The sequence below is a fragment of the Doryrhamphus excisus genome, linkage group LG3, assembly GCF_037039965.1.
Source record: "Doryrhamphus excisus strain RoL-2023G ecotype Guam linkage group LG3, RoL_Dexc_Guam_v1.1, whole genome shotgun sequence".
Lineage (NCBI taxonomy): Eukaryota > Metazoa > Chordata > Actinopteri > Syngnathiformes > Syngnathidae > Doryrhamphus > Doryrhamphus excisus.
Window position 1 is genome coordinate 4973765 of NC_136359.1, and position 13736 is coordinate 4987500.

Sequence of the window (13736 nt, forward strand, 5' to 3'; positions counted from 1 at the left end):
TATAAAGTGACAGTTTTATGATACAGTACAGTATCAGTTTTTGGTGGATTTGGTTTTTGCTCAACAGTCTTGATTTTCCAAACAGCGCCTGAACAAACTAAGCATCCACACATTGAGTCAGTCTCTGAAGAATGCATAATCGGGACATATAGACCAGGGGTCTCAAACTCAATTTACCTCGGGGCCACTGGAGCTAGGGTCTGGGCAAGGCTGGGACACATCAGGTTTTCCAAAAAAAAACGCATTTATTAAAAACAGAAAAATATACAAACTTTTTCAGTGCTTTGGTTCCGATTTTCTACAATAAAAGCTCTGATAAAACATTCCACTGTTCTCAAATATCTTAATTTTTATTTTTCTACACAAAATAAAATGAAAAATAAATAAACAAATCAAGAATAAAGAAAATCAATCAACCAGTAATAAATAAATAAATATAATAATAATAATAAAACGGCAAATAATAAAAACCCAAGAAACCACATATAGTTGGTGGGTAGACAAATTATTTTTTTCAGATTAAAATGAACAAAGCATTATTAGAGCCCTGTAGACATGACAAAACACGACTATAGTCACATTTATACTTTTTTTATTTACAACATATTGCGCAACTGCAGGGTCTTGAGACACATGCTAACTCGCAAACTAGAGAGCTAGCGACCTAAACTGTAGCCTTCAAGTTATTTCCTTTCAACTTAAATAGCCAAAAACTTACCACTTCCACACGGATAGGGAGGATAACTATTAACAGTTATTTAACCTTTAACATGAACATTAATCAAACGTAATAATTTTTTCTGGGTACATGATACCATACAGCATCCATATCAAACTTGCACGGGCCGCACTAAGAGTGTCCTGCGGGCCACATTTGGCCCACGGGCCGCGTGTTTGAGACCCCTGCTATAGACAAATTCTTGCAAGCACATATGTAATCATCTTTATTGCGTGTGTGTGTGGTTTGTTTACAAAACGCACATAGAAGCTGTACTAATTCTACATTTAATCAAAGTTCCTTAAGATTTGTCAGACCAAAACATCCAATCATTTGACAATGGGTTCCGAGAATGTGCTTTAGTGTTTGCTTGTCAGTCAGGTTCCGTCTTGCTGTTTGGTAATAAAACAAAATGAAACATCAACATTCCAAAGTGTACCCATTTGTATGCAAATGAAGCACATTTGGACAATATTTGTTGGAATATTTACGCGTTTTGGGGTTGAGGTTGCAAAGAACCTTCAAACCTTGATAGCACATTCATAAAATCACAAGCTGATGCAACGTTACCGAAACAAACAAGCCTCAAACCTTTTGCACCTTTTCCTGTAACTTTTTTGAAACAAGCTGCTGCAAAAATCAGGCATGTCGGACAACAAACACCCCCCCCCCAAAAAAAGCCTGTGAAATCCTGCAGGGACTGGATATTCCACAAAAATCAATACACTAGCATGCAAAACTAGAAATATGCTTTGGGTTTAATTAGTGCATGCTATGAAAATGTTAAGCCATATCCATAAAGATGAACGACGTGGTTAAATACAGTGTTTTGGAGCAGCATGTACAATATTTCATATTTGTACGAGTGTATAGCAGTAAAGACCGCCATTGCTAAAGTGCAAAATATGGGTTCACTTTTTGTAATCTTTTCAAAATACAAAACTGTGAAAAAAAAAACAAACTATATTGTCTCTGTATCATAATCACCATTTTACAGCAAGGCCAAATGATCAAACTTCCAGCTCCCACGTCTCGAGCTGACTGGCGGATAGCTGGCAGAGCTCCAAGCTTTATTTAATGATGTGTAGCAAAGCCTGCTTTTGCACAAAGTGGTGGGTGTATGAATGACAGGTCTTGGAACCTGTTGCGATCTTTACAAGGACGTTCTATTCTATGTATATTTTGAAATTGTTAGACACAGGTGAAATGGAAGTTTTATGCTTGCAGATGAGACATTATAGGTATAGTTATGATAAAATGAATCTTGGCTAAAGTTTGGTATTTTTATGGCCGGTGCACATTGGAGGAAATAGGGATACAAATATGTTTTTATTGGAACTGTCATTGCATCCTGTAAAATGATTTGAACCAGAGGTGTCACTCGGTTCTGAGGACATGAATGAATTAATGTATTAGACATTTAAAAAAATCTAAAAAAAATCTAAAAAAAAATCAAAAAAAAAAAAAAAAAAAAATCCCCCAAAAATCCAAAAAACAAATAACAAAGAAGAACCGGGATATAACTTTCCCACTTGGACAGATTTAGTAGAGATACTCAATTGTTTTAGGCCACCATTCCATTTTCACAAGTACACACAATCTACAGTGCAAAACCAGTGGACAGTGATCATTTATATAATAATCATTATTATATTATTAATTAGCCTTTTATTATTACTATCATCATTATTCTTCTTCTGATTACTACTACTACTACTAGTAGTAGTAGTAGTAGGCTAGTATTAGCCTGCTTATTTGCTTGTTTATTAGCCTGCTTTTGCCCTATTATATGAAATTTGGCAGAGATTTTTTTTGTAAAAAAAAACAAAACAATTTTATTTAATAATATTTAATTGATTAATAATTTAATAATATTCATTGATTTATTAATAATTTTATAATATTTATTAATTTATTAATAATTTAATTTAACAATACTAAATTTATTTAATAATTTTAGTTAATAATTTTTTGTTAATAATAATAATAATACATTTTATTTGTATAGCACTTTTCAGAGTACTCAAAGACTTTACAGTGACGGAAAAAAAAATAGAGTTGAGTAAAAAATGATGCATTAAAATACAACATCCATACATTCATTCAGAGCTAAAAAAAAAAAAAAAAAACAAGGCTAAAAACAAGGCTAAAAGCAGGGCAGGGCAGGTTCTGAATGCCTTCTGTTTTGCTATAGGTATGGGGCCAAATGACTCCCTGTGAAGTTCATAATAATTCATTATTAGGAGTGTCAAGAATAGCGGCCGTAACTAATTTATTGAATTATTTTTTTTAGCATAATTAACATATATGCATCATGTCAAGTCAAACCTCTCTGTTATGATGGCGGACGAAGACACAACAGCGTCCCCACACGGAGGCACTCCATTGTTTTTGAGCAACCAAAGTGTGCGTTCAGGCGAAACGTGGAGGACATATCAAACTCAGACCTAAAAGACACAAGAGACGGAACATCTGAATGTCCTGACGCCAGTTCACAAGCAGCTATCTACTCTGCTCCAAGACGCCGGCCACCTCGGGGCTCCTGCATGTCATCAATATTATTATAATATCGTACACTTTGCAATTCAAACCCTGCGTCAAAACAGCCACCAGGCGTGAGGAGGTGTCGCCATATGACCCCGAGCGAGAACAGAGACGCCGAGGCACATGTCAACTTTCCATTTCCACTTTAGACGCTTTACAAATTGCTCCCCGCCACCATCCGCCACCACCATTCTCCCGCCAGCCTCCACTCGACAACAAGCACAGAGGGAATACTAATGCTAGTGCATCAAAGCAAAACAAATGAGAGAACGACGGGGAAAGAGAGGTAAGAGGCCAGAGAGGGAAACAAGCCGAAGAAATTGCAGAGAGGAGGCGGAAGGGATACATTATCTCTCACTCAAACCATCATGGAATCATTCCCCCATAAGAAATAATGGAAAGGAAGCAGCGCTTTATAGGAGGAGGATTTGGAACGCAAAAATCTCAAATACACTCCTCAAAACTAGCAATAGTACAAATAAAATGAAAATATTATCATATACAAAAGTACATTTTTTTAAATTTACTACAATAATTTTATCAATTTCCAAACAAGAAAAAATGGGTGTTTGGTAGCTTATTTAATTATTTTAATAACGCTTCTTGTCATTACATGTTATCCTGTGGGGCAACCTGGTCATACACTGCTGTGGGACAACCCGGTCACACACTGCTGTGGGACAACCCAGTCACACACTGCTGTGGGGCAACCCAGTCACACACTGCTGTGGGGCAACCCAGTCACACACTGCTGTGGGACAACCCGGTCACACGCTGCTGTAGGGGCAACCTGGTCACACACTGCTGTGGGGCAACCTGGTCACACACTGCTGTGGGACAACCAACCTGGTCACACACTGCTGTGGGACAACCAACCTGGTCACACTCTGCTGTGGGGCAACCTGGTCACACACTGCTGTGGGACAACCCGGTCACACACTGCTGTGGGACAACCCGGTCACACACTGCTGTGGTGCAACCTGGTCACACACTGCTGTGGGACAATCAACCTGGTCACACACTACTGTGGGGCAACCTGGCCACACACTGCTGTGGGACAACCAACCTGGTCATACACTGCTGTGGGACAACCCAGTCACACACTGCTGTGGGGCAACCCAGTCACACACTGCTGTGGGACAACCTGGTCACACGCTGCTGTAGGGGCAACCTGGTCACACACTGCTGTGGGGCAACCTGGTCACACACTGCTGTGGGACAACCAACCTGGTCACACTCTGCTGTGGGGCAACCCGGTCACACACTGCTGTGGGACAACCCGGTCACACACTGCTGTGGTGCAACCCGGTCACACACTGCTGTGGGACAATCAACCTGGTCCCACACTGCTGTGGGACAATCAACCTGGTCACAGACTGCTGTGGGGCAACCTGGCCACACACTGCTGTGGGACAACCAACCTGGTCACACTCTGCTGTGGGGCAACCTGGTCACACACTGCGGTGGGGCAACCCGGTCACACACTGCTGCGGGACAACCAACCCGGTCACACACTGCTGTGGGGCAACCCAGTCACTGTCACACGCTGCGGTGGGGCAACCCGGTCACACACTGCTGTGGGACAACCTGGTCAGACACTGCTGTGGGACAACCCGGTCAGACACTGCTGTGGGACAACCCGGTCACACACTGCTGTGGGGCTACCCTGTCACACACTGCTGTGGGGCAACCTGGTCACACACTGCTGTGGGACAACCTGGTCACACTCTGTTGTGGGGCAACCTGGTCACACACTACTGCGGTATCATGATATTTCATATCACGTCTTTCAAATGCCTTAAATTTTAATTTTGAAATGTGTCATATTACTTATGGGAAAAACGTGATTCGGTTAGCATCCATTTTGGTTAGAGTCAGATCTCCTGGAACAAATGATGACACTAACCAAGGTTCCAATTGATTTCAATTACTATTCTGTTCAACATACATGTCACGATAAAATGAAAAAGGCATCATTTTTGGACAAAGTGTGTCCACAAATGTGCATGTATGAAGTGCGTGTGCTGGCTTGATATGAATACATGACAGACTACCCCCCCCCCCCCCAACAATGTTCTCCTATTGATTTTGGCAGAGCGGGACGATGCCCCCTTGGCCTTGCCAGCCATTCTTCCAATGTGAGCGTCTGCATATGACTGAGTTCGCTGATGCATATCTGTCAAGGGTGTATTTCCCTCGAGAGCCTTCAGTGAAAAAGACCTTTGGAGGAGAAGCAAGAAGGATGAATAATGCTGTCAAAAAGTAACATGTTTTAGCTTTGGCTGTTTTCTGACGGCGGAGGAGGTTAATGAACGCCTCCCACAGCCTCCCTTCTAATGAGACAAACAGGTACTTGCAAATAGGAATGCATTAGGGTAAAGTAATTAAAAGTGGGGAATGAAAACAGGCGTCTGCCTTATTTTTTCATGCTGAAAAAACATTGATTCAATTTGTCAATCCAGTATGATTAATCCTGCAAAATGTAAAACCTTCCAGACAGGCTACACAGCAAAAATACATCAGTATACTGAACACTTTTAAATGACCCCAGGCTAAAAATATGCTGGATTTCAGGGTTAGCTCACTTGCTGCAAGCGTCCACCCGGGCCAGCATGTGTACTAGAGATGTCGGACGAGTTCCTGCTCAAATTCAGCCCCCCAGGCAGAAAACACATCACGTCAAAGAAATGTTGCCAATGCGGTCTATGACCGATGCCAATGAAAGTACTTTTTGTGACTTTTTACACTTTGACACAGTAACATTGTCCTTTATGCCCTGCATGTACTGTTAAAGGGGACCTATTATGCTCATTTTCCGGCCCTTTGTATTGTGTTGCTGACTCCTATAGAGCAGCTACACACAATAACTAGCATAGTTATCGTGTTTATCATAGTTTAACATACAGCCAAAGGTGTTGGATACCGAATCCAATCTGGAAAAAAAGAGAGTGGTGGCAGTGTCATGGTCTGGCCACATGAGTGCTGCCAATACTGGGGGAGCTGTGGTTCATTTTGGGGGAACTTGAATTCCAACATACTATACGGTGACATTCTGAAGTGATGATGGTGTAACGGTCAGGGGCCACATGAGGGCTGTCGGCACTGTGGAGCTGCGGTTCATTGAGGAGAAACATGAACTCCAATACCAACATTTTGAACATCCCCTTCCATGGGGGTGGTAGCATCTGGGGCTGCACAAGTGCTGTCAATACTGGGGGAGCAGTGGTTCATTTGGGGGGAAGTTGAATTCCAACGTATACGGTGACATTCTGAAGGGCCGCTCCCTTGCGGGATGATGATGTAACGGTCAGGGGCCACATGAGGGCTGCCGACACTGTGGAGCTGCGGTTCATTGAGGAGAAACATGAACTCTAATGCCAACATTTTGAACATCCCCTTCCATGGTGGTGGTAGCATCATGGTCTGGGGCTGCATGAGTGCTGCCAATACTGGGGGAGCTGTGGTTCATTTTGGGAAACTTGAATTCCAACATATACGGTGACATCCTGAAGGTCCGCTCCCTTGCGGGATGATGGCGTCATGGTCAGGCGCCACATGAGGGCTGCCAGCACTGTGGAGCTGCGGTTCATTAAGGAGAAACATGAACTCTAATGCCAACATTTTGAACATCCCCTTCCATGGTGGTGTTAGCATCATGGTCTGGGGCTGCACAAGTGCTGCCAATACTGGGGGAGCTGTGGTTCATTTTGGGGGAACTTGAATTCCAACATATATGGTGACATTCTGAAGGTCCGCTCCCTTTGCACGATGAAGGCGGTCAGGGGCGACATGAGGGCTGTTGGCACTGTGGAGCTTCGGTTAATTGAGAAAAAACATGAACTCTAATACCAACATTTTGAACATCCCTTTCATGGTGGTGGTAGCATCATGGTCAGGGGCTGCACAAGTGCTGCTAATACTGGGGGAGCTGTGGTTCATTTTGGGGGAACTTGAATTCCAACATATACATACAGTGACATTCTGAAGGGCCGCTCCCTTGCGCGATAAAGGCGGTCAGGGGCGACATGAGGGCTGTCGGCACTGTGGAGCTGCGGTTCATTGAGGAGAAACATGAACTCTAATACGAACATTTTGAACATCCCTTTCATGGTGGTGGTAGCATCATGGTCTGGGGCTGCACAAGTGCTGCCAATACTGGGGGGAGCTGTGGTTCATTTTGGGGGAACTTGAATTCCAACATATACGGTGACATTCTGAAGGGCCGCTCCCTTGCGAGATGATGGCGTCACGGTCAGGGGTCACATGAGGGCTGCCGGCACTGTGGAGCTGCGGTTCATTGAGGAGAAACATGAATTTGCTTTCTATGGTGATGGTAGCATCATGGTCTGGGGCCGCACAAGTGCTGCCAACACCGGGAAGCTGCAGTTAAATGACGAGAAACATGTGAAGATCATTTTTCCTTTGTGGTGGTAGTGTCATGATCTGGGGCTGCATGAGTTCTGCCAACACCGGGGAGCTGCGGTTTATTGAGGGGAAACATGAATTCCCTTTCTATGGTGGTGGTAGCATCATGCTCTGGGGCCGCACAAGTGCTGCCAACACTGGGAAGCTGCAGTTAAATGACGAGAAACATGTGAAGATCCTTTTTCCTTTGTGGTGGTAGTGTCATCATCTGGGGCTGCATGAGTTCTGCCAACACTGAGGAGCTGCGGTTTATTGACGGAAACATGCATTTCAACATTTTCCGTGATACTTTAAAGATTGCTTCCTTAGTAATGGTAGTGTCATGGTTTGGGGCTGCATGAGTGCTGCCAACACGGGGAGATGCAGTTCATTAGGGGTAAGATTAATTTCCACATGTACTGTAAAGCGGTGCATGGACATAACCAGTCATTTTAAATGGAATCATTCACATCTTGGAAGAAGTGAATCTCTGCACACACACAGGCAGAGACAAAGATATGTGAGCGTATAATGCATGTGCCGTATTTGAGTCGCCTGTGTTTTTGTGTTTCGGGGGTGATGCTTGGGTATGTACACAAAATTGTGAGTTTGCGTGCGCTTGCATGTGTGTGTTTGTGTGAGCAGATTGCAGAGGGCGGGAAGAGTGGGCTTGGGTGCACACTAACAGATGGCAAGAGAGAAGGCGGTGGTTTAACTCTGCTTTGCGCTCCTTCTTAAAGAGCAACCGAGTCGAGAGATTGTTTGTGTGCGTGTGCGAATGCTCACTCTGTAATTCATTCCGCCAAACTTGAATATTGTTTGTGCAAGTACGCATACACACATACACACATGTACACACACGTACAAAGTGGTTGCTGCCTCAACCACAGGAGAACGTTTCTATTTTGCTTCTTCATTCATTCATTTTATACCTTATCCCCATGAGGGTCGCAGGGGGTGCTGGAGCCTATCCCAGAGGCGGGGCACACCCTGGACTGGTGGCCAGCCAATCACAGGGCACATATAGACAAACAACCATTCACACTCACATTCATACCTATGGACAATTTGGAGTCGCCAATTAACCTAGCATGTTTTTGGAATGTGGGAGGAAACCGGAGTACCCGGAGAAAACCCACGCATGCACGGGGATAACATGCAAACTCTACACAAGCCATGTATACATGGAACCAAATATTCCAATTCCATTCGGTTTATTTGCTCAAACAGAAAGAATTAACCTTTGTATACACCTCATTCCGAAAGAAAAGTGCCAATCCGAATGAATATACAATGGGATTCCCAGGGGTGGAATATTCCTTTCCCCAATCCGACTGAGGTATCTTGTACCCGCTCAAACGGAAAGTTGAAGACTGCGTTCTTCTTCGTGGTGTTTTTCTTCTTCTGTTGTTTATTGGCGGTTTGGCAAGCAACTTTCGTGTGCATTAGCGCCATCTGTGGAACAGAATCTAAACCCTTCTATACTTTATTCATAAGTGCAGTTTTATTAAAAAAGAAAATATATATCTATATAAAACATGTCCTGAGTTTAATTATAAAATATTAGCAAGATTGAACTTGATCTTTTCCTGTTCCCGGGTGCGTTCTTTCAGCGAATGCTGAGATATGACGTAACACGCAGATCCAGACGTTCTTCGATTTTAAAAAAATGGAGTCGAGCAATCGGCACTGCACTGCTGCGGAATGTTTGTTTTTGATTCAAACTAAATTTCAAGACTGGACGAAGGAAAAACTGGCAATACGGAGTTATTCCACCAAGTGGAAGGAAAAACTCGAGGAAGTCGGTATCAATGATGTTGATGTTTACGTTTTACAGCGAATGCCCCATTGACTATTCTGTTGGATTATAGCGGCGCATGTAGACAAGAGATTGGAATATTCCTTTCCATGTATACCATTGCTTTCGGAAAGGTCATTCGGAAAGAGAAAAACTCCTAAACATGGCTACAGAGATGGCCGAGGGTGGGATTGAACTCTGGTTTCCTAGCTGTGAGGTTTATTTTTCCGGTAATTCAGGGTGGTGAAGAGAAGGTGTCCAAATAAGATGGTGTGCTGAACAGAGACAGAGACTAGATGCCCCAGTCACCTCAACTAGCAGCTGGAGAGTCCAGTCCTCCACAGAGGAACCTGATTTTGGCTGCTTGTATCCGCAATGTCGTTAATGACCATAAGTGAGGGTGGGAACTCAGATCGGTAAACCGGTAAACAGAGCTTTGACATTCCGATCAGCTCTCTATCCACCACGTCGGTCCAGTACAGTGACTGCACTGCCGCAGACTCTGCGCCAATCCGCCTGTCAGTCTCATGCTTCAGCCTTCCTTCACTGGTGAACAAGAGGTACTTGAACTCCTCCGCTAAATATGGCCTCTGATTTGGAGGTGCTGTGTCTCATCCGAGAAGCACACTCAGCTGCAAAAACCGCCCCAGTAAACGTTGACAGTCCCAGCCTCTCCACAGCCGTCTGCAAATACCAGAGACCAGATCCAAAGGCTCCCAAACTGGACACCCTCAACGATTCTGTCAATAAAAGTTATGAACAGAATCAATGGCAGAGGCCAAGATTCATTGGGAACAGGCTTGACTTACCGATGGATCCTGCTCCGGTTGGACAAGAACCGAATGGAACAAGGCCACCAACCCCCAAACAGGACACCCTGTCCAAGTCAAGTCCACAAAACCCATAGAGAACGTTTGGGCAAAACCACACTGCACCTCCAGTCACTGAGGTTCAACCAAAAGCTGCACCCTTCTCTGGAAACTAAACACGTGTTGCTTTGGGCACGGCGGTCTAGTGGTTAGCGCGCAGATCTCACAGCTAGGAGACCAGGGTTCAATTCCTGTGTGGAGTTTGCATGTTCTCCCCGTGCATGTGTGGGTTTTCTCCGGGTACTCCGGTTTCCTCCCACATTCCAAAAACAGGCGACTCCAAATTGTCCATATGTATGAATGTGAATGTGAATGGTTGTTTGTCTATATGTGCCCTGTGATTGGCTGGCGACCAGTCCAGGGTGTACGCCGCCTCTCGCCCGTAGACAGCTGGGATAGGCTCCAGCAGCCCCCAACCCTCGTGAGGAAAAGCGGTAGAAAATGAACGAACGTTGCTTTGCAAAATATTGCTTTAATTTTTCACTTTAAGGCCCACGGTGGAAAATGTTTGGATTGCCCTGTACTAGACTGTCAACAACACAAAGCGTCTTATTATATCTGTGTTATATCTGTGTCACATGGCCGCAAGACTATTTCAATTAAAAAAACAGATCCCTCCTGGAGAATACTACCTGTAAGTCAAGATATAATGTTAATAGAAACCTGTAAACCTCACTGGAGATCATCCAGTATCACAATGCAGTGAAACAACAATAGAATATTCCATAAGCCTCATTGAACAGAACTACAAGGCCATGGAAGAGGGCGCAGTAAGGCTTTCTGCATAGTTTGTCCTCGGGGGGGGAGCGTTCACAACTGTCAGCGTGTGACCAGCTGCACAGTTTGACTGTCATTGCTCAAAGGCATGAACACACGCATACACAAACCCAGATTTAGTGATTTTTTTCGTCAAGAATTATGCACCGAGTAAGAAGGACTGGGAAAAACGGCGGCATGGTCAGTGAATGGTGACAGTCGCTGTCCTCGTGTCTCTCCAGAGAATGAAGCAGAGTGACATACAGGACGCACTGGTGGCTCGCAGTCTGCCGGGGACGGAACACATGCTTTAAGACTTCTGGTAAATGTGCATTCTTGCATTTTGCATTCTTCTTTTGTGGTAGCAACCTAGCCTAATGCAGTATAAGTATGTAGTGAGTACCTTATATTGGACATACACAGACATACAGTCTATACATGTCTATGTACAATTTCTATAGCAGTATAGATGGACTGTCCACGAAAAAAAGGAGTCAAGTGAGTACACCTCACAGTAGCCACGTATACATGTACCCAAATATTCCAATTCCATTCAGGTTATTTGCTCAAACGGAAAAAAATCTAACCTTTGTATACACCTCATTCCGAAAGAAAAGTGCCAATCCGAATTAATATATAATCGGATTCACAGGGGTGGAATATTCCTTTCCCCAATCCGATTGAGGTATCTTGTACCCGCTTAATCGGAAAGTTGTCAGGGTGCGATCTTTCAGCGCATGCTCAGCTGTGACGTAACACGAGGCGTCTCTCAGGTTTTGAAAATGGCGGCGAGCAGTCATCACTGGACTACAGCGGAAAGTTCGTTTTTGATACAAACTTTAAAAGAACTGAACGTTTAAGTTGCTGCTTTTAAAAAAACGTAGCAACTGTCCCAACAACCGTGGTAATCACACTCTTTTGGATCAGAGGAATACGACCAACTAACCCCTAACCCCCTAACCCTACCTCTAACCCCCTAACCCCCTAACCCTACCTCTAACCCCCTAACCCCCTAACACTAACCCCTAACCCCCTAACCCCCTAACCCTAACCCTACGCCTAACCCCCTAACCCTACCTCTAACCCCCTAACCCCCTAACCCTACCTCTAACCCCCTAACCCCCTAACCCTACCTCTAACCCCCTAACCCCCTAACACTAACCCCTAACCCCCTAACCCCCTAACCCTAACCCTACGCCTAACCCCCTAACCCTAACCCTAACCCTAACCCCAACCCCCTAACCCCCTAACCCCCTAACACCCTAACCCTAACCCCCTAACCCCAGTAACCCTAACCCCTAACCCCCTAACCACTAACCCCTAACCCTAACCCCCTAACCCTTACCCTAACCCCCTAACCACTAACCACTAACCCCTAACCTCCTAACCACTAACCCCTAACCCCCTAACCCTACCCCTAACCCCCCTAACCCTAACCCCTAATCCTTACCCTAAACCCCTAACCCTAACCCCCTAACCCTAACCCTAACCTTAACCCTAACCCCCTAAACCCCTAACCCCGTAACCCTACCCTAACCTAATCTAACCCCTAACCCTAACCCCCTAACCCCCTAACCCCAACCGTACCCCTAACCCTAACCTAACCCCTAACCCCCCTAACCCTAATCCCCCTAACCCCCTAACCCTTACCCTAACCCCCTAACCCCCTAACCCCCTAACCCTTACCCTTACCCTAACCCCTAACCCTAACCCCCTAACCCTACCCTAACCTAATCCAACCCCAACCCTGACCCAATAAACCCTGACCCCCTAACCCTACCCCTAACCCCCCCTAACCCTAACCCTAACCCCCTAACCCTAACCCTTACCCTAACCCTTAACCCCCTAACCCCCTAACCCTAACCCTACCCCTACCCCTAACCCTAACCTAACCCCTAACCCTTACCCCCTAACCCAACCTAATCTAACCCCTAACCCTAACCCCCTAACCCTACCCCTAACCCCCCTAACCCTTACCCTTACCCTAACCCCTAACCCCTAACCCCCTAACCCCCTAACCCCGTAACCCTACCCTAACCTAATCTAACCCCACCCCTAACCCTAACCCGCTAACCCTTACCCTAACCCTAACCCCATCCCTAACCTCTAACCCTAAAACTAACACTAACCTTAACCCCCTAACACTAACCCTAACTGTGCTGGTTAGTTCATTCATTCATTCATTTTCTACCTCTAGGGTCCACTGTACAATAAAAATGCTTACTTTGGCAAGATACTGTATACAGTTGTACTTCGTGGCTAGAACATCGAAACCAGGAATCATTGAGTAATGACTGCTTGCAATTTCCAATGGTGTTACATTATATCATGTTATGATGTGGACACATAATTTAGTGGGTGTAGCTTATACACCAGAATTTACGGTACGGTATCGGGTCATACAAGTGCAAAGGCGACCATAGGGGTGTTATTTCATGTCTAGAGGACTCTAATAATGTTTAAAAAAGGTCATAAATAGGTTTTCTATGCTCCAATGTGATGAACAAGGGATTATTGTATAACTTATGTAACAGCTTACAGTAAAGTGTTTTGGTTGTTAAAGTACTGAAGTTTGTGCCGTTTTAATTGACCGTGGAACACAAACAGTGATTTTCACTTTTTTTCCCCAATTGTGACTCATACTTTT

At 44.6% G+C, this 13736-nt stretch overlaps 1 long non-coding RNA gene across 1 annotated transcript in view; it reads right to left on the reverse strand.

Moving 5' to 3' along the window:
• Positions 1-11002: 11002 nt before the first annotated feature.
• The window catches only part of LOC131128222 (uncharacterized), a 119773-nt gene continuing 117039 nt past the window's right edge, over positions 11003-13736 (reverse strand). Inside the window, exon 3 of the long non-coding RNA XR_009129605.2 lies at positions 11003-11376. This is a non-coding gene — a long non-coding RNA (uncharacterized LOC131128222). The remainder of the gene's footprint in view (positions 11377-13736) is intronic.